The sequence below is a fragment of the Macaca fascicularis genome, chromosome 6 (genome assembly GCF_037993035.2).
Source record: "Macaca fascicularis isolate 582-1 chromosome 6, T2T-MFA8v1.1".
Lineage (NCBI taxonomy): Eukaryota > Metazoa > Chordata > Mammalia > Primates > Cercopithecidae > Macaca > Macaca fascicularis.
Window position 1 is genome coordinate 71,665,088 of NC_088380.1, and position 19,624 is coordinate 71,684,711.

At 38.0% G+C, this 19,624-nt stretch overlaps 1 protein-coding gene across 15 annotated transcripts in view; it reads left to right on the forward strand.

Moving 5' to 3' along the window:
- Positions 1 to 19,624, forward strand: part of ERBIN (erbb2 interacting protein) — a 151,077-nt gene that overhangs the window by 35,046 nt on the left and 96,407 nt on the right. Inside the window, exon 2 of one of the 15 annotated variants that reach the window (XM_065546336.2) lies at positions 2,582 to 2,718. The exons of the other annotated variants lie outside the window; for them this stretch is intronic. The gene's annotated coding sequence lies outside the window, so the exon portion shown is untranslated. The remainder of the gene's footprint in view (positions 1 to 2,581; positions 2,719 to 19,624) is intronic. 15 annotated transcript variants of the gene reach the window in all.

Below are 19,624 nucleotides of genomic sequence, written 5' to 3' on the forward strand. Positions count from 1 at the left end.
TTCAAGTTGAAAGTCAAGTTCCATGAAACTCTAATATTAGATGGATTTCAGTGAAGGTTAATACCTCTGGTTGTTTGAGGCCTGCAATATAACTAATTAAGCAGTAGTGAACCTCTTACTACATTTGCTTCAAAGCAGCTACTTCGTAATTGAACATGTGTGTCATTAATTCTAGAAATCTGTTAAACATTGATTTTGCGTTGTATCAGAGGATGATGTAGAAGAGGAATGGCGCTGACTAGTGGTTTTAAGGCACAATATTGGAATCCCCTGGGGAGCCCATAACATGTACATGCCTTGACTATGTCCCAGGCCTTTTGGAGCAGAATCCTGCTGGTTGGAGGACACACAGTGTAGTTTGGTAAAATCTCTAATTCTGATATACTCGTTTATATAAGATTACTGAAGTTCTATCCTCAAGGAATATATACTTTGTCAGAGGAAGGAAAACTATATACGTGCAACAACGTGGGTTGTGTATGATGACAGCAATAATAATGATAGCCAAGGTTTGTAGGGCACTTATCCTGTGCAGAAGCATTGATTTTCAGGTACTGTAGACATTTGCACTAATATTGCCTCTCTATAGCACTTTCTCAATATAGCAGCCAGAGCAATCTTTTTTTTTTTTTTGAGATGGAGTCTCACCCTGTCACCCAGACTAGAGTGCAGTGGTACAGTCTCCACTGACTGCAACCTCTGCCTTCCAGGTTCAAGCAATTCTGCCTCAGCTTCCCAAGTAGCTGGGACTACAGGCGCAGGCCACCACGCCCAGCTAATTGTGTGTGTGTGTGTGTGTGTGTGTGTATAGGTTTTTTTTTTTTTTTTTTTTTTTTTTTTTAGTAGAGATGGGGTTTCACTATGTTGGCCAGTCTGGTTTTGAACTCTTGACCTTGAGTGATCCTTCCGCCTTGGCCTCCCACAATGCTGGGATTACAGGCGTGAGCCCCTGTGCCTGGCCAGAACAATCTTTTAAAAACTTAAATTAGATATTACTCTTCTTGTTTAAAACCCTCTAATGAATTCTCATTGTGATTACAATAAAATGTAAACTGCTTATTATGATTTATAAGGTGGGTACTTGGTCTGGTTGGGTTCTGTGATGTCATCTTACATGATTCTTTCTGTGTTCATTATGCTGTGGTCACGCTGGTGTTTGTTTCCACGTCCAGGCATTTATACCTTCTCCTTTGGTTGGATTGCTTTTCTCCCGATCTGTGACAGGCTGTTCTTACCAGATTTGTGTTTTTTTTTTTTTTTTTTTTTTTTTTGAGATGGAGTCTCACTCTTTTGCCCAAGCTGGAGTACAGTGGGCAATCTTGGCTCACTGCACCCTTTGCCTCCTGGGTTCAAGCGATTCTTCTGCCTCAGCCTCTCAAGTAGCTGGGACTACAGGCATGTGCCACCATGCCTGGCTAAGTTTTGTGCTTTTAGTAGAGGTGGGTTTCACCATGTTGGCCAGGCTAGTCTTGAACTTCTAAGTTCAAGTGATTTGCCCATCTCAGCCTCCTGAATGAAGTGCTGGGATTACAGGTGTGAACCACTGCACCTGGCCCAGTTCTTATCAGATTTAACCTTCAGTGAGATTTCTCTTGTTCACTCTGTCTGAAATTGTTCTTCCTCTGATTCCTCTCCCCTTAATATGTTTTTAGTTCATGGCACTTAACACAGTCTGAATTTTTCTTATCATTTACTATTGTTTTTTCCTTCTTGGAATGTAAGCTCATTAAGCCCATATATCTTGTATATATTCATGCTTGTATCCTCTTGATAAATCCATGGGATCAAATAGTGTCCCTTGAAGCATCATCACATGCAAATAAAATGACGATGCAGTTAACCTCTACTATAACAAGGTATGTTAGGCTTTTTCTGTATATGTTCTCATGTGAAATTACGTTCGAGTTGAACATTTTCTGTAAAATTGTTTAATATATAGTCATGTGCCACATAATGACATTTTGGTCAGTAATAGACTATATAAACAATATTGGTTTCATAACATTATAGTGGAGCTGAAAAATATTCCTTAGTGATATAGCTGGTATATACTTATTTTATAGTATATTACATGACTCATGGGTTTGTGTTGATGTTTGTGTAAACAAACTTTCTGCACTGCCAGTTGTATAAAAGTATAGTACAGTTATGTGCAGTACACAGTACTTCACAATGACAGTAAACAGCTGTTACTGGTTTATGTATTTACTGTATGATACCTTTTATTATCTTAGAGTGTGCTCCTCCATATAAAAAGGTAGGCCGGCCATGGTAGCTCACGCCTATAATCCTAGCACTTTGGGAGGCCGAGGCGGGCGGATCACCTGAGGTCGGGAGATCGAGACCAGCCTGACCAACATGCAGAAACACCATCTCTACTAAAAATACTAAATTAACTGGACATGGTGGCGCATGCCTGTAATCCGAGCTATTCGGGAGACTAAGGCAGGAGAATCGCTTGAACCCGGGAAGCAGAGGCTGCGGTGAGCCAAGATCGCACCATTGCACTCTAGCCTGGGCAGCAAGAGTGAAACTCTGTGTCAAAAAAAAAAAAAGGTAACTATAAATCATCCCATGACAGGTCCTTCAGGAAGTATTCCAGAAGAAGGCATTGTTATCATAGGAGATGACAGTTCCAGTTGTGTTGTTGTCCCTGAAGACCTTCCAGTGGGACAAGATATGGAGGTGGAAGACGGATAGTAATGATCCTGACCCTGGGTAGGCCTAGGCTAATGTGTGTGTTTGTGTTTTCGTTTTTAACAAGAAAGTTTAAAAAGTTAAAAATTTTTTTTTTTAGTAGAAAGAAAAAAACTTATAAGGATATAGGAGCTGGGTGTGGTAGTGTGTGCCTGGTAGTCCCAACTACTTAGGAGGCTTGAGCCCAGGAGTTTGAGTCCAGCCTGGATAACATAGTGAGATCCCATCTCTTAAGAAAAAGAAAAAAGATTCTGGTTAGCTGTACAGTGTGTTTGTGTTTTACACCGTGTTATTACAAAAGTTAAGATTTTTTTAAAAAGAAAAAGTTTATAAAGTTATAATCTAAGGTTTATTATTAAAGAAAAAAATTTTTAAATAAATTTACGTAGTTTAAGTGTTTATAAAGTCTGCAGTAGTGTACATTAATGTCCTAGACCTTCACATTCACTCACTACTGACCCAGAGCAGTTTCCAGCCCTGCAAGCTCCATTTATGATAGGTGTACTAGTTTTTTTTTTTTTTTGTAATCTTTTATACCATATTTTTGCTGTACTTTTTCTATGTTTAGGTACGTTTAAATACACAAATACTTACCATTGTGTCATAGTTGCCTGCTGTATTCACTACATCAGCATGTGGTACGTGTTCTTAGTCTAGTGGCAATAGGCTACACCATATAGCCTAGATGTGTAGTAGGTTATACCATCTGGGTTTCCGTAAGTAGACTCTGTGGTGTTTGTACAATGATGAAATTGCCAAACAGTGCATTTCTTAGAACATATTCTGTCAAGCAGTGCATGATTGTTTCTTCCAACAAAGGTGCTTTTGGTTAATCAGACCTTATGCCGATTATTTATTGTGAAATAAACCATCTGAAACTTAGTGATATTATAAACCGAGAAGAGTCATCATTATTACCTATCATGGGTCTAGGGCTTATCTTGGCTTAGCTAGTTGGTTCTTGCTCAAGTTCTTATGTGGTTGCAGTTAGATGGTTGCCAGGGGCCATGAGCCAGAGCACCTGCGTGTGGCTTCTCAGTAACACTTGAGTTTCCTTACAGCAAGTGGCTGGTTTCAGAGGGCAAGTGGATGAAAGGAAAAGGGCAAAAGCCTAAGTGGCAACTGTATTAGCCTTTTTATCCTAGCCTTGGATGTCGTGTAGCATCACTTCTGTTGTATTTTGTTTTTAAGAAGCACGTCACTAAGACCAGCTCTTATTCCAGTGTTGGGGAAGAAGATTTCACCTCTTGAGGGGAGAAGTGTAAAAGAATTTGTGGAAAATGTTATACCTACCACAGACCTCATTCTGCAAAATAGTGGCATCTTGTTGGTTAGGGATTAAGTTCTAAAGTCAGTGTAAATGGAAGGTAGCATGATGGGGAGACCGTTATACATCTTTGTCCGGCATGGTGAGGATTTTCTATAGGTTCAAGAAAAAGTCACTGTTTCTTCCACTGAATATCAAATAGGATATATTTGGCTTGTGTTCAGTGCCTCTCTTGTATGGAAAATATAATTAAGTACTAGAGTAACATTTAGCAAAGTGCAGTTATCAGACTTTGAGAAGCTCTGTGGAAAAGAAAATTGACATCACTGTCAAACTCGTTACAAGACCTACATTTATTGAGTAAAGAAGATAGGCAGAATTACTTGCATTATTACTTTTATTTTATTTAATTTTAATTTTATTTATTTATTTATTTGAGACGATCTCCCGCTTCATTGCCCAGGCTGGAGTGCAGTGGCCCAATCTCAGCTCACTGCAACCTCTGCCTCCCGGGTTCAAGCAGTTCTCCTGTCTCAGCCTCCTGAGTAGCTGGGACTACAGGCGCCTGCCATCATGCCCTACTGATTTTTGTATTTTTAGTAGAGACAGGGTTCCCTGTGTTGGTAAGGCTGGTCTCAAAAATCCTGACCTCAGGTGATCCACCTGCCTCGACCTCCCAAAGTGTTGGGATTATAGGCATGAGCCACTGCGCCCGGCCTATTACTTTTATTTTAAAATTTAGTTTGGAGAAATTATATAGCTCAATTCATAAATAAATATATGAATGATGCAACTACTTTCTTTTCCTAAATATTTGTTTCAAATGAGAAGGGAAATATGATTGAGTGGTCTCTTCCCTTCTTATAGTAAAAATAATGCAGTACAGTGTTTAAGGGCATATAAGTGAATGAGAGTTAGTATCGACCTTAAGCTACTGTGATATATGTCAATTAAAAAATGCTAATGTGGCAACTTTCGGAGGATAAAGCAAAAAGAAAAAAATGCTTATGTGAGAACAAGCATGCCAGCCAGCCATGGTCACCCCACACCCAATAAAATAGGTAAAGAGGCAAACACAAAAAGTACCTGTGAGGATGAATAGTATAAATAAAATATTTTCAAAGAAACAAATTACTCTTATGTATCCTCAATAGAAAGGAAAAACTATTATTTATTCAACTTAAGTATAATTATGTTTTCTGTTGCTGATTCAGTTACTTTTGGGAAACGTAGCACAAGAAAAGCCACTCAATATGGCTTTGTGTTGGACATTTGGATTTCTTAGAACAGCTAACGAAAATGTAGTTTTTATGCCCTTTGTTTTTTGACATAAAGAATCTGAGATTGAAGAGTTAATGTGTTCAGGATTACAGAATGGTAAATGGTGGAATCTGGACTCAAATGTAAAACAGTATTTTTCCAAAGCCAGCTACTTTTATGTTCAGCTATATTGTTTCTTGAATTTTTAGTGATTTATTGGTAGGCTTTTTGTTACCTGGGAATTCCTTCTATTAAAATTATATTGTCAAGTGTTGAAATATGCAGGTTTTAACTAGTTGCATTGACACAGCTTGATTTTGTGTCACTTTTAAACCATCCATCCCCTGCTTCCCCAGGGAGCAAAAACAAAAACCACATATAAACATAGCTTTCTAGGAACAGTAGTTTCAGATACTGCCTCTTAAATTGTTCAAATATCCTAGCTTTTCAGTTCTGTTTGTTCCAAGGTGGCCATATATTGTTATTTTTCAATAATCACATATAGTTGTTTTGCCATTTTTGTTTAGGGAATTACTATTAATTGTTTTTAAATATTAAGCATGATAAACTTCAGATGTTCCTGTTTTTAAAGACCGGGTTCTCATATATTGAGTGGTTTCACTTTTCTTACCTTGCCCCAAAGTAATTGAATCAGCAACAGAAGAATACGACATTTTAATTGTCTACATCAAATTACATAATCTGGTGAAGTATGAAGACTACACTGTTAAAGTATTAATGACTTTTATTTATTAAACCAAACAGTGAAAGAAATGGTATAGGGACATTCACCTCATATTTCGTAAGTTATATTATTGGCTAAATAGTATCAGGATTGTTTTTAGTTCTGCATTGCTAACCGAGTGATCTATCTAAATCTTAAATTAGACTATGTCCCTCCTTTGTCTTAAGTCTTTTTTTTTTTTTTTTTTTTTTTTTGAGACGGAGTCTCGCTGTGTCGCCCAGGCTGGAGTGCAGTGGCGCGATCTCGGCTCACTGCAAGCTCCGCCTCCCGGGTTCACGCCATTCTCCCGCCTCAGCCTCCGAGTAGCTGGGACTACAGGCGCCCGCCACCACGCCCGGCTAGTTTTTTGTATTTTTAGTAGAGACGGGGTTTCACCATGTTAGCCGGGATGGTCTCGATCTCCTGACCTCGTGATCCACCCGCCTCGGCCTCCCAAAGTGCTGGGATTACAGGCTTGAGCCACCGCGCCCGGCCTGCCTTAAGTCTTAAAAACTGCTGCTTACCCGTCAAAGTTTATATTACTTAGTATGGTATTTAAAGCTTTTAAGTTCTGGCCCCCTGCTGACTAACGTCATTCCTATATATTTCAAAGTCTATCCTACCTAAGTTTGTCCGCTGGCAACTCTAACTACTTTTTTTCTGTATGTACAGATATTCTACACTTTGGTTTATATATTCTATTTTATTCTGTCCTATTAGTCTGTTTCCCTTACCACCAGACTATTTGGTCTCCTTTCCCCCACATTTGTAACTTTTTAATATTCTTTTTAAGACGTGTTCTTGCTCTTTTGCTCAGAGTTGAGTACAGTCGTGCAATCATAGCTCATCGTGGCCTTAAACTCCTGGGCTTGCCAAGCAATTCTCCTGCCTCAGCTTCCTAAGTAGCTGGGGGTACAGACATACACCACCATGCCTGGCTAATTTTATTTTTGTTTTTAGAGACAGGGTGGTGTTGTGTTGCCCAGGCTGGTCTTGAACTACTGGTCTCAACTCCTGCCTCAGCTGGGATTACAGGTGTGAGCCACTGGGCTGGGTGGCTATCATGTTTTATCTAAAATTGGAAACTCCTTGAGGCCGGGACCATTTATCTTTGTATCTTCAGTGTTCAGCATCTAGTAGTAACTCAGCAAATGTTTGTTTTCTTTCTGACGTATTTGTCATATTTGTATTTGTTGTATTTAGCATCAGAAAGCCAAATATGGTCATTCAGCATTAATTTTACTGATTCCATTTGTTATTTTAGTCCAGAATTGCTACCAAAGTGTTTAGGTTTGACCTTTTTGTGCCCATGAAGTCTAGTCTTTTTGATGATAAATCTAAATTGGTTGAGGTGTAATGAAAAAGGCAGTCAGTTGTCTAGAAGTGACTGTGACAGTTGCAGATTTATCTTGTTTGTGCATGCTATTTTTTTTTTTTCAGTGTTCAAAGCCTGTGTTACATCAGGTTTTCAGGTTTAGATTTCCTAACTTTGGAACACAAAGTTTCGTTTTTAGAAGAATGGGTATTGAGTCCTTGAGTGTGGGTAGAAAGACAGAGACAGACTGATTTGCAAAATAATTGAGGATCATATTTATATTTGAATTTTCACTTACTTGAACTTTCAGATTTCAACTCAAAAGCTTTGGTATAAGTAAAGTATATTAATAAGACCCATTGCATGAAAGTAACCGAAACCAGTAAAAATAAGATAATAAGGATGTAATAGTTTCTTATGGATACTCAAGGGCTAGAATGCAGTTAGTCTCAGAAAGGAATTAGAACAAGTAACTGGAAGGCCATCAGGAATCCAGAACCATCACTCTTTTATATTTTTCTCTCTTCAGATGAGCATTCTGTTTCTGGGTCCATATGGTAGAAGGCAGCAGCTCCATAGATTATGGCTTCAGATGTTACAGTTCCGTTAAATGCAGAGATAGACTTGCTGTCTTTCCGTCCCACTTACATATCCTGGGGAGAGAGAAATGATTGACTAGCTTGAGTCAGGTGCCCGTCCCCTTTCCAGTCTGCTCCATCTAGGAGGGCAGTGTTACCTGGTACCAAAATAGATGTTAGAGGGCCACCCCTTTCAAATGGGAGAATAGCCCTCACACCGGGGCTTCTATATTATAGTGCAGGTTGTTTATTCCACATGCTGCTTGCCAAGCTGTATACCTATAAGGGCTGCAGTTTTAAAATTTGTACAAAGGTGCTTTATGGATTTGTGGTAACCTTTTCTCAGAGAAAGGAGGAGTCATTGTGAATTGGGGGGCTATTCCAAGGGGTTCTGCTATGTCATTTTTTGTGGGTATTTATTGTCCATCTTAGTATTGCCAAACTCTTAGCACTGAATTATTAGATTGGCTCTCACCCTTGGGCCATGGAGTTTTATTGCAGCAAAAACAAAAATCTGTATGTATATGTGTTTTCTCAATAGGAATATTGACAGTGGACTTACTATAATGTGGGGCTTTGACATTTGTGGACCTGCTGAGGTGTCCTTACACTCATTGAGAACCACTGATGTTATGCAAATGCTATTGAACTTCGCATCTAAGACTTCTTATTTGTCCTGTGACCTTTGATTATATTTCAACATGCATAAAATACTTTAGAGGGTTTTGGAGTGCCATGTATGTGAATGAACTTGGCACTAAGCACCCCATAGTTTCTACAGAAAAATTTAAAGAATATTTGTTACTTAAAATTATGTTTGGTTAAGTAGAAGCTTAAATTTTTGTTTTTCTTCTTTTCCTCTCCATATCTGTTGTACTATTTCACTTACAAAATAAATCTTCAGCCCTAAGGGATGTTTGGGATAGTTTTACAGGATTATGGATTTTATTCCTAAAATAAATCTGAATGCTACTGAAAGTGAAACTTTTTAAAGATAAGATTTTCATCAAGTGGTGGTATTTTAAAGCTTTGCTTATAAGTGGTAATAATTAACCTTTGAAAATCCTGCTGTAATAAGGTGTTGAGAGTAATCTAGCTTTCTTTGGAAGGTTTTTGATGTTCCTAATCATTCCCAGCCTAAATTAACCCCAAGGAAAATGAGAACTTCAACCTGACCTCTCATTGTTTTGCCAATTCCTACCTTTTTTTCTGTTTCTTTTTGGTTCTTTTATTTCTGTTCAGTTTAGGGGAAAGAATAAACTTACAAAGAAATTCACCTTAAGAAATTAGGAACTTGTCTCTTCCAGATTTGTTTGCATTTTACTAGAGGATGTATGAGGAGGGACCAGAAGAAATAACTAATGGTGGAATTTCATGCACTGTGGCACTCACATCTAAGATTCTCAAATCAGGTCATGCTTTTCAACAGGTCTGGTTTAGTTTCTAGGGCAGTAGACACACTGCATAAAAACATTTTATTTATAGTGAGTTTCTCTTAAAATACCACTTGAAGAACCAAAGAAGTAATTAGTATATTGAATTGGGTAGGTGGAATGAGGAGTCAGTAGTAAGGCAAAAGGCCTCACCTGAGCAAAGGATTTGATTCAGTAGTAAAGTTGTATAAAGGCAAATTGGGAGTAGATTAAGGAGGTTTGGGGATTAAGTAATGTATTTTAGGTTTTTAAAGCGGAAAGGGATATAGTAAAATAAATGATTTTAAGGAAAAAAAATAGGTGCTGACTAAATAGAATTAGGGAATCAGTTTGGAATCTATGGTGCTAATACATAAAAGTGGGCTGAGGCCAGGCATGGTGACTCATGCCTGTAATTCCAGCACTTTGGGAGGGTAAGGCTGGGGGATTGCTTGAGGCCAAGGAGTTTGAGACCAGCCTGGGCAACATAGCGACACTCCGTCTCTACCAAATAAAAACTAAAAAAATTACCCAGATGTGGTGGTGCACACATGTAGTCCCAGCTACTTGAGAGGCCAAGGTGGGAGGATTGCTTTGAGCCTAGGAGGTTGATTGTGCCATTGCCCCTCAGCTTAGGTGACAGAGGAGAGAGGCAGTGTCTCAAAGAAAAGAAAATGCATAAAAGTGACATTAACTGATGTCCTAATATTTTTCTTTTAAATATATTTTTAAATTGAGGTATAATTCACATACAATTTACCCTTTTAAAGTATACAGTTCAATAGTTTTTAGTATTTTTACAAGTTGTGTACCCATTATCACTATCTAATTCCAAAACATTTCATCGGGGCTTCAAACCAAACCAAAACAAAACCCATACTCCTTGGCACTCACTCCTCATTCTTGTCTGTCCCCAGATCATGGCAACCACTAATCTACTTTGCCTCTGTCGACTTGAGTATTCCTGATATTTGATAAAAATCAAATCATACAACATGTGGCCTTTTGTGTCTGGTTTAACATAGCATAATGTTTCCAAAGTTCATACATGTTGTATCATGTATCAGTACTTCATCCTTTTTATAGCTGAATAATACTCCACTGTAGGGATAGATGACATTTTGTTTATTCATTGGCTGATGGACATTTGAGTTGTTTTTACTTTTTGGTCACTGAATAACGCTGTTATGAACATTAGTTACAAATTTTTCCAAGAACATGTGTTTTCAGTTCTTTTGGATACCTAGGAGTGAAATTATTGTATCATATGATAATTGTGTTTAACTTTTCGGAAGGACTGCCAGCCTATTTTTCAAAGTGACCACACCATTTTGTATTCCCATCAGCTGTCTTTGAAATTCCAGTTTCTCCACATCCTCCCAGTATGTTATTGCCTGTCTCGATTACAGCCATCCTAGTGAGTATAAAATGGTAATATCATTGTGGTTTTGATTTGTATTGCCCAAATGACTAGTAATATTAGCATCTTTATGGGCTTTTTGTGGCATTTGTTTTATCTTTAGGAGAAATGCCTGTTCAAATCCTTTGCCCTTTTTAAAGTTTTGTTTTTTGTCTTTTTGTTTAGTTTTAAGAGTTCTTTATCTATTCTAGCTAAAAGTTCATTATCAGATATATGATTTACAGATATTTTCTCCCATTCTGTGGTTTGTCTTTGTACTTTATTGGTAATACTCATATTTTTTATTTTAATAGGAATATCTCTAGTGTTTTATTCTGGACACTGATGGTTAGTTTCCTATTGAGGAAATACACTGTTTCTAATATACTAAGAATTTTGTCAAGAATAGATGTTGACTTTTATTTAGATTTATTACCTTTTGGTATTCCCCCTTTTGTCTCATTGTATGATGAGGTATTATCAGTAGATTGTTCTCACGTAGAGAAAAATCGTCTTGGCATTCCTAGAATCAATTCTCCTTAGTCATGTTTTACTATTACTGTTGCATTTGAGTTGCTTTCGTATAATTTAGGATTTTTTGAAGTATTCTTTAATCTAAATATAACATTTTTGTTCTTGAATCTGAATGTTAAATTCTAATGTTAGATCTAAATGTTAGATTCAAGAATACTTAAGAAAATCCTAAATTATACAGAAGCAACTAAATGGTTGCTTTATACTGACTTTGAGAGGTGTTGGTATCACAGTTATATTGAATCTTCCTTCTTTGTTGTGAACCCTGAACCTTGCAAATTTCACCTCCTGAAAGTTTGCAAGCAAGCACTGGGTTCATGTTGTCCTTTACAGTAGTAATTTTGACAAATTTCACCCTTGATTTCATCTGTGATTTTCTATTTCTTGAGAAAATTCTTATAATTTATATTTTTATATAAAGTCATGTATTGTAAAGCACGGCACTATTTGAGCTTAGTGATTTTTTATTTTTTAAAATACTTTTTTGTTTGTTTGTTTTTGAGGCAGGGCCTCGCCCTGTCACCCAGGCTGGAGTGCAGTGGCATAATCATAGCTTACTGTAGCCTGATAGCCTCAAAATCCTGGACTCACGCTATCCTCCTGAGCAGCTGGGGCTATAGGCATGTGTCACCATGCCCAGCTAATTTTGTAATTTTTTTGTAGAGACAAGGGCTCACTATGTTGTGCAGGCGGGTCTCTTAACTATGGGCCCCAAATGATCCTCCCACCTGCACCTTGCCTAAAAATACTTATCTGTATTGTTAAATTACCATTCTGATTCCTACTCGTATGTTTTCTTTCTTTAGATCTGCTGGGAAATTGTCTGTTCTTTATGTTTCTCTGCTTCTACCAAAAACAGAACTAGCTGATGGATTTAGTCATTTTTACTGTTTCTCTTTTCTAAATAATTAATTCCTGCTTTTTTCTTTAAATCCCTTCACTGAATGGAGACATTGGATGGGGAGTTGGATATACAAGTCTGAGGTTTAGGAGAGTGGTCCAGGCTTCAGTAAAGCAGGCATTTCTGGTGTCCTGCATCACAGTTCTCTTGGCTCACCTCTGATTTTTAACCCCTCCTGCAGGAAATAATACTATAAAAGCTTAGACTCTCCTCAGGCTGAGCTTCCTGCTGCAAACACACTCTTCATTTTTTGGCCCCAGTGATTTCTTTTCTGTGGGAGGCCAAAAAGATTAGAAAGTAAGCATAGATTGGTAGTGAGGCAGAGGTAATGCCTATAGAGGCAGTGCTGTTCCTGTATCATACTGGATGGATAAAAGGTCACGTCTCATTCTATCTGGAGAGAATTTTGAGAGACCATCTATATGCTTCTTGGGAGGTTTAAGTAGATTGATCCCCTGTTATCTTTAGGGATGACATTGATAGTATACTATTCCTTATATTGGCTTTTCTTCCATCCCTGTCTTACTCTTCCTGTTCCCGTAGGTCATTCTCTAGACAAACTACTTTTACTCAGGTTCTTACCTCAGTCATTGCCTTTGGGAGAACCCAAACTAAGATAGCAATCATTAGAGTACTTAGTATTTAAAAGGTAGATAAGAGTTCAGGAATTGAGACTGGATGAGTACCAAATGTGTGAGTATATATAGAAAAGAAGGCCAAGATCTGTGTTCTTTGTATCGTTAGGAATGAGTTAGGAGGTTGGCATAAAGAGGAGCAACTAGCAAAGGAAACTGAGGTTTGACCAGTGGTATAGAAACAAAACTAGGAGAATGTGTGGTGTGTTGGAAGCTAAATGAAGAAAACTTGGAAAGTAAGGGGAAGCGATGCTGCTAAGAAAGCAAGGGGGAGAAATGAATTTAGATTGTCTATTGAATTTATTTTATTTATTTATTTGTTTGTTTATTTTTGAGGCAGAGTCTCGCTCTGTCGCCCAGGCTGGATTGCAGTGGCGGCATCTTGGCCCACTGCAACCTTTGCCTCCTGAGTTCAAGTGATTCTTCTGCCTCAGCCTCTCGAGTAGCTGGGATTGCAGGCATGTGCCACGATGCCCAGCTGATTTTTGTGTTATTAGTAGTAGAGACAGGATTTCACTATGTTGGCCAGGCTGGTCTCGAACTCCTGACCTCAAGTGATCTGCCTGCCTCGACCTTCCAAAGTGCTGGGATTACAGGCGTGAGCCACCACATCCAGCCGTATTTTTTTATTTTTTTATTTTTCGCAACGGAGTCTCACTCTGTCACCCAGGCTGTAGTGCAGTGGCACAATCTCAGCTCACTGCAACCTCTGCCTCCCAGATTCAAGCGGTTCTCTTGCCTCAGCCTCCTGAATAGCTGGAATTACAGGTGCCCTGCACCACGCCTGGCTAATTTTTGCATTTTTAGTAGAAATGGGCTTTCACCATGTTGGCCAGGCTGGTCGCGAACTCCTGGCTTCAAGTGATCCGCCTGCCGTGGCGCCTCCCAAAGTGCTGGGATTACAGGTGTGAGCCACTGTGCCTGGCCAGATTGTCTATTGACTTTAGATGTTTTAAGAACAGTTTTTCTTGAAACGATAGGGACAAAAGTGTGATTGGAGTGGATATAGGAACACTTGATAGAATAATTGAAGTCACTGCATGTGGACAACTTGTTTGAGGAATGTTTCTGTAAAAGACAGCAGAGTAATGGGTTGGTAGCTGTAGAGAGAGATGTGGTTTCAGGAGAGATTCTTTTTAAGATGAGAGAAAAAATACACCTGCTTGGTATAGCATATTGCTGTGTGTGGTCACAATCAGTTTAGAGTATTTTAGACTGTTTCTCTTTGTAAGGATAGACTTAATATTCCCCATCATAATTAGGGTTCTTTCTAGTGAATTTGACTGCCTTTTTCTGTTTCCATTTAGGGCTCCCTAAGTCATGCATAATGAATTCATGGAGGAAAAGAAGTTATTACAAATTACTAGGAGAAACAAAGGTGATTGGGAATTACTCTGGCATAGACATAAACATGAGGAAGTGAAGAGAAGTGATGGAATACATGTGGGGAAATTAATCCTGCTACAGGATTGCATCTTATGGGGAAGAGTTTAGAATCCAGTCAAGACTGTATGAGAGGCTGGGCACAGTGGCTCACACCTATAATCCCAGCACTTTGGGAAGCTGAGGTGCTTGAAGCACTTGAGGCCAGGAGTTTGAGACCATCCTGGCCAACATGGTGAAACCCCATCTCTACTAAAATTACAAAAATTAACTATGTGTAGTGGCGTACACTTGTAATCCCAGCTACTGTGGAGGCTGAAGCATGATAATTGCTTGAACCCGGGAGGCAGAGGTTGCAGTGAGCTGAGATCGCGCCACTGTACTCCAGCCTGGGTGACAGAATGAGACTGTCTCACACAAAAAAAGAAAGATTAGACAAGAAAGCTATTTCTAGGTTTGAAACAATGCCATGATTTAATTTCCCTGTCATATTAAGCAACAGCTTTGTGAATATACATATTTGTAATCCGTATTGTCACAAATGTCTTTTTGCACACCTTTTGTTGACTTATTGTTGAAAATAGCCAAGTCAACTCTATGCTAGGAACAGGTGAAATTTACCCACAGACTTCCAGTCTTTATTTTATGCAGTTTCACCTTTTCCAAGTATTGTTATGAGCCATATTGAGCTGTTTTCTTTCCTTGTTCTCTCCCACTTCTTCCTTCAGATTATAGAATGGTCTTATGTCAGCTTTTCATAGTTAATTCTGTCTGAGATGTTTGCATTTGTAGTCATATGTCTAATTGTGGAATGAGCAAGTTTTTCTGTTGAAAAAAAATTGAGGCTTTCTTGTTTCCTAAGTTATGTCAGTCCTGCTACACTGAGATGGAAGAGAATTCCACAGATTCTTCTACCTTGACCTACACTTATAAAATAGGGCTAACAAAAATTGGTGGACTCAAAGAAGCCTTAGTGATCTGAATTTCAGAGTTAACAAGAGTTCTGTGTAGGTGAATGTGGTGGTTTGCCTGCCTGGGGGCAAGTGTCTGGTATCAGTATAGGTGGATAATATGGAGAGACATTGAAGTTATAGGATAAAGGCATTCGAGAATTAGGATCCTTGAATGACAGTGGGGGCTTTAGGGAAGATGTGGGACTCTGACAGAGCCTCAAAGACAAAAATCAAATAATTAAGCATGATACTTTGGTTCTGTCTTCCTGTTACATTTTGCCAAGAAGTTGCAGGATAGGAGAGGATTGAAAGCATAGAGAAATCATGTAGTCCTGCAAATTCAAAGAGTGCTTGGAATTTGGGGCCCTGTTGGACTTGAATCTAAAGGTAAACTGAAAGAAAAAATATTTGGAACTGCAACCCAAACTTCTACAACCTCAGATTTGACAAGATCGAAAAGGTGACTTTGGGTCAGTGATGGGGAGGTTGGGATTTGGGCTTATTACAGATGAATTCAGTCTAATTAAAGCTGCTGCCAGTCCCAGCTCAAATGGACTCTACTAGAAATCTGAATTTCCAACCTTTATCCTGGGAGAAGTAGAAGGACCTTACACTCCCTGGGAAATAACACTTAAAACAATATTATAGTGGGGCGTAGTGGCTTATGCCTGTAACCCTAGCACTTTGAGAGGTGGAAGCAGGAGGATTGCTTTAGCCCAGGAGTTCAATACCAGCCTGGGCAACATAGTGGGACCCTGTCTCCACAAAAAATAAAAAATTGCTGACTGTGGTGGTGGTACATGCCTATAGTCCCAGCTATTTGGGAGACTGAGATTGGGGATTACTTGAACCTGGGAGGTTGAGGCTACAGTGAGCTGAGATTGTGCCAGTGCACTCCAGCCTGGGTGACTGAGACCCTGTCTGAAAAAAAGCCCCAAAACCAAATGAATAAAATTATACTGAATTTCTGACTATTACCTTATAGTGTCTAGAATATTATAAAATATATGAAATATACAAAGACATGGAAAAGGGTGATTGTATAGGCTTATAGATGACCCAGTTATTGGAATTAGGAGAAAAGAACATTAAGGCAATTGGCAGGATAATATATGGGGGATTGAGTATTTCAGGTGAGTAATGGAAATGCCAAAAAACCAAATGCATATTCTGGAACTGAAAAATAGAATATCTTAAATTTAAAAAATTGATCAAATAGCCTTAATAGCAGATCTATGATAAGAAATAAAGACGGAAGGAAATGGTAAATGTGAATAAATACGAAAGTTTATTTTCTAGTTTTTAAATTTATATAAATGACAGTGGATAGCACAAAGCCAAAAATAACAATGTATTGTAGAATTTATAGTATGTGTCAGTAAAATATAAGACAGCACAAAAGATGGAAGTAAATATATGCATACTCTTTTATAGTACTTAGATTATATGTGAAATGGTATATCATTTGAAAATGGGCTATATTGAATGAAGAATGCATATTGTAATTTCTAGAGCAACCAAAAATGTAGGATAGCTAAAAGTCCATAAAAGGAGATAAAATGGAATAAAAGGAAAACTTTATTAGAAGGTAAGAAAAGATGAACAAAGAATGAATAGAAAATAAATATGAGGCTGGGTGTGGTGGCTCACACCTGTAATCCCAGTGCTTTGGGAGGCCGAGGCGGTGGGGATCACTTGAGGTCAGGAGTTTGAGACCAGCTTGGCCAACATGGGGAAACCCTGTCTCTACTAAAAGTACAAAAACTACCTGGTGTCGGGCGCGGTGTCGGGCGCCTGTAGTCCAAGCTACTCGGGAGGCTGAGGCAGAAGAATCGCGTGAACCTGGGAGGTGGAGGTTACAGTGAGCTGAGATCGTGCCACTGCACTCCAGCCTGGGTGACAGAGCAAGACTCCATCTCAAAAAAAAAAAAAGAAATCATAATGTGATAGTTTTAAGTTCTCTCATGGCAATAATTACATAAAATATGAAAGATCTAAGCCCACCATTAAAACATAGAAATTGTCAAATTTGATTTCTAAAAAGACCCAACATTATGCTTCCTACAAATGGGTACTTGAAATGTAAAGACGTTTAGTTAAAAGTAATGGATGGAAAATATATACCACATTAACACTAATCAAGAGAAAGCTCCTATAGGACTATCGTGACATCAGGCAAAATATTAAAAGACAAGGATTACTAACAGGGAAAAAAACCTCATAATGTTAGAAGGATCCATTCACCAAGGAGGTATGAGCCCTAAATATCTATTCACGGTATAGTGGACCTCCAACATACATGAAATAAAAATAAAAGAATAGACAAATTTACAACTGTAGTTAAGAGATGCCTATACTTTTCGATAACTTACAGAAAAAGAAAGCCATAAATTGGTAAGGCTATAGAAGATTTGAACACAACTGTCAACCAATTTTATCTAATTGATATTTATAGAACATTATACCCAAGAGATGTAGTATGTGACATTCATGTACACATGGAACCTCTCACTAAGAATTATGTGGGACCGTCGAAAGTCTCAACATATTTCAAAGACTTGAAATGATAGTACTGTTCTGTTGACTGCATTGGAATTACATAGAAATCAGTAACAAAGTAAGGTTTGGTAGATTACCAAATATTTTGAAATTAAGGAAGTCAGTTTTGAATAACCCATCGGTAAAATAATAAATCAGATGGAAAATTAGCAAGGACATTAAATATATTCAGCAAAAGACAACATCAAAAAATGTGTGCTTAAATTATTAAAGTAGTACTCGGATAATTTGTATCTTTAAAGTTTAATGAAGAAATAAGGATTAGAAAGTTTTATTCTAAGGACAGAAAAAGAAATTCAGAATAAGTGAAAGGCAGAAAATATAGAGAAGAAAGCAGAAATCAATGAAATAGAAAGCATACTCTAAGAAAATGAACAAAATATAACATTTCCTCTTTGAAAAGATAATCCAGTAGATAAACCTGTAGCAAGATTGACTGAGGGGAATAAAAAAATCCGCAGATTACTGATATAGAAAATGGAGGGGTGCTTATGGTACAGATTCTATAGCTGTTAGGATAAAAAGGAAATAACTATTTAAAACTTTTGTTTGTTATTTTTAAACAACAAAAACCAATTGTTTTAGGTATCTGTTTCTGTGTTAAGAATCTCTCCACCACTTGGTGGCTTAAAACAACAGCAGTTGACTGTTTCTCTGAATTATGTGAATCAGCATGTGGTCTTTTATCCCAGGCTTCTTTGTGGCATTGTATTCTCAGGGCAACATTCAAAGAAGGTAAAGGTGGACTTTGCAAATCATGAGGCATAGGGACTGTCACTTGCCTAACAAAACTTATGCTGCATTGAGTTGATGTAAACAAGTCACAAGGCCTGCCCAAATTCATGGGGTTGGGGAAATAGATTCTATCTCATTATTTTAGGTGGTGTAAAACATTCTGGCCGTGTTTTTCAGTCTACAGTGGTTAAGTCAGAAATAGTGAAGTCTGAGATTTTACCCTATTTATAAGCTAAAAAGTTAAGCCTGCCAGAAAACAGAATACCTTCAGATTAGAGACAGAGAGATTATTACCACAAAAGCAGTAACTAGAGCAATGTCTTGTGTCAGTTCTTCACAGGGTGACATACTGAGAGTCCTATAGTACCTGCTCATGCAGTAGTGTACGTTATAGGAGAAGAACCCCAAAATAGAAAACCTGATCTTATTTAGGACCACTGGTAACCTGTCCATCCTCTCCTCTGGAGTGTAAGCAAGTCTTTTCTGGAGAGGGGAAGGTGGACTCTCTGAATCTTGCTTAGTGTTACTATCCTAGAATGTCTCTATACAAACACCTTATGTAAATAACATTACTCAGAGGACCGAGAACATGCAGGAATGTGAAATGTTTATGGAGAATTTTCTTTCAACACAGTGTACTCTCGATCACAATAATGTGCCTTCCTCTCATATACAAAATTTGATCTCTCTTCTCCGAAAGCATTATTCCATTAAAGTATGAGACTTGTTGATCTGTCTCATCAAAATGAGATCTAGATACAGATAAGGCTTCTCAATGCCATTTGTAATTAGAAAAATGCAAAATTAAGGAAGACTGAAAATACCAAGTGTTGGTGAGAATGTAATTGTAATTCTCTTTTCTGGGAGTGTTAAATAATAAAACCACTTTGTAAGACAATAGTTTTGAATAGAATTAAATTGCTTACAGACTATGACCCAGCAGTTTCATTCGCATATCTTTACCCATGAGAACAGAAGCCTGTGTTCTTATTAACACTTGTACACAAATGTACTTTTATTCAGGACAGGCTGCCTTGGTCAGGTGTTGACTGGGAAGGGGCAAGTATGAACCTTTTAGGGTGATGGAAATGTTAACATGTCTTGATTCCTGCTGGTTATATGATTGTATCTCTCTACCATCTATACTCTTAGAATGTGTTCATTATGTAAATTGTATCTAAAAATATAAAAATGGAAAATTTTGCAAATGTAAGGATTCCCTGGTAATTCAGTGTGTATGTCTACCACTTAATTGCACAGTAATACATTTTT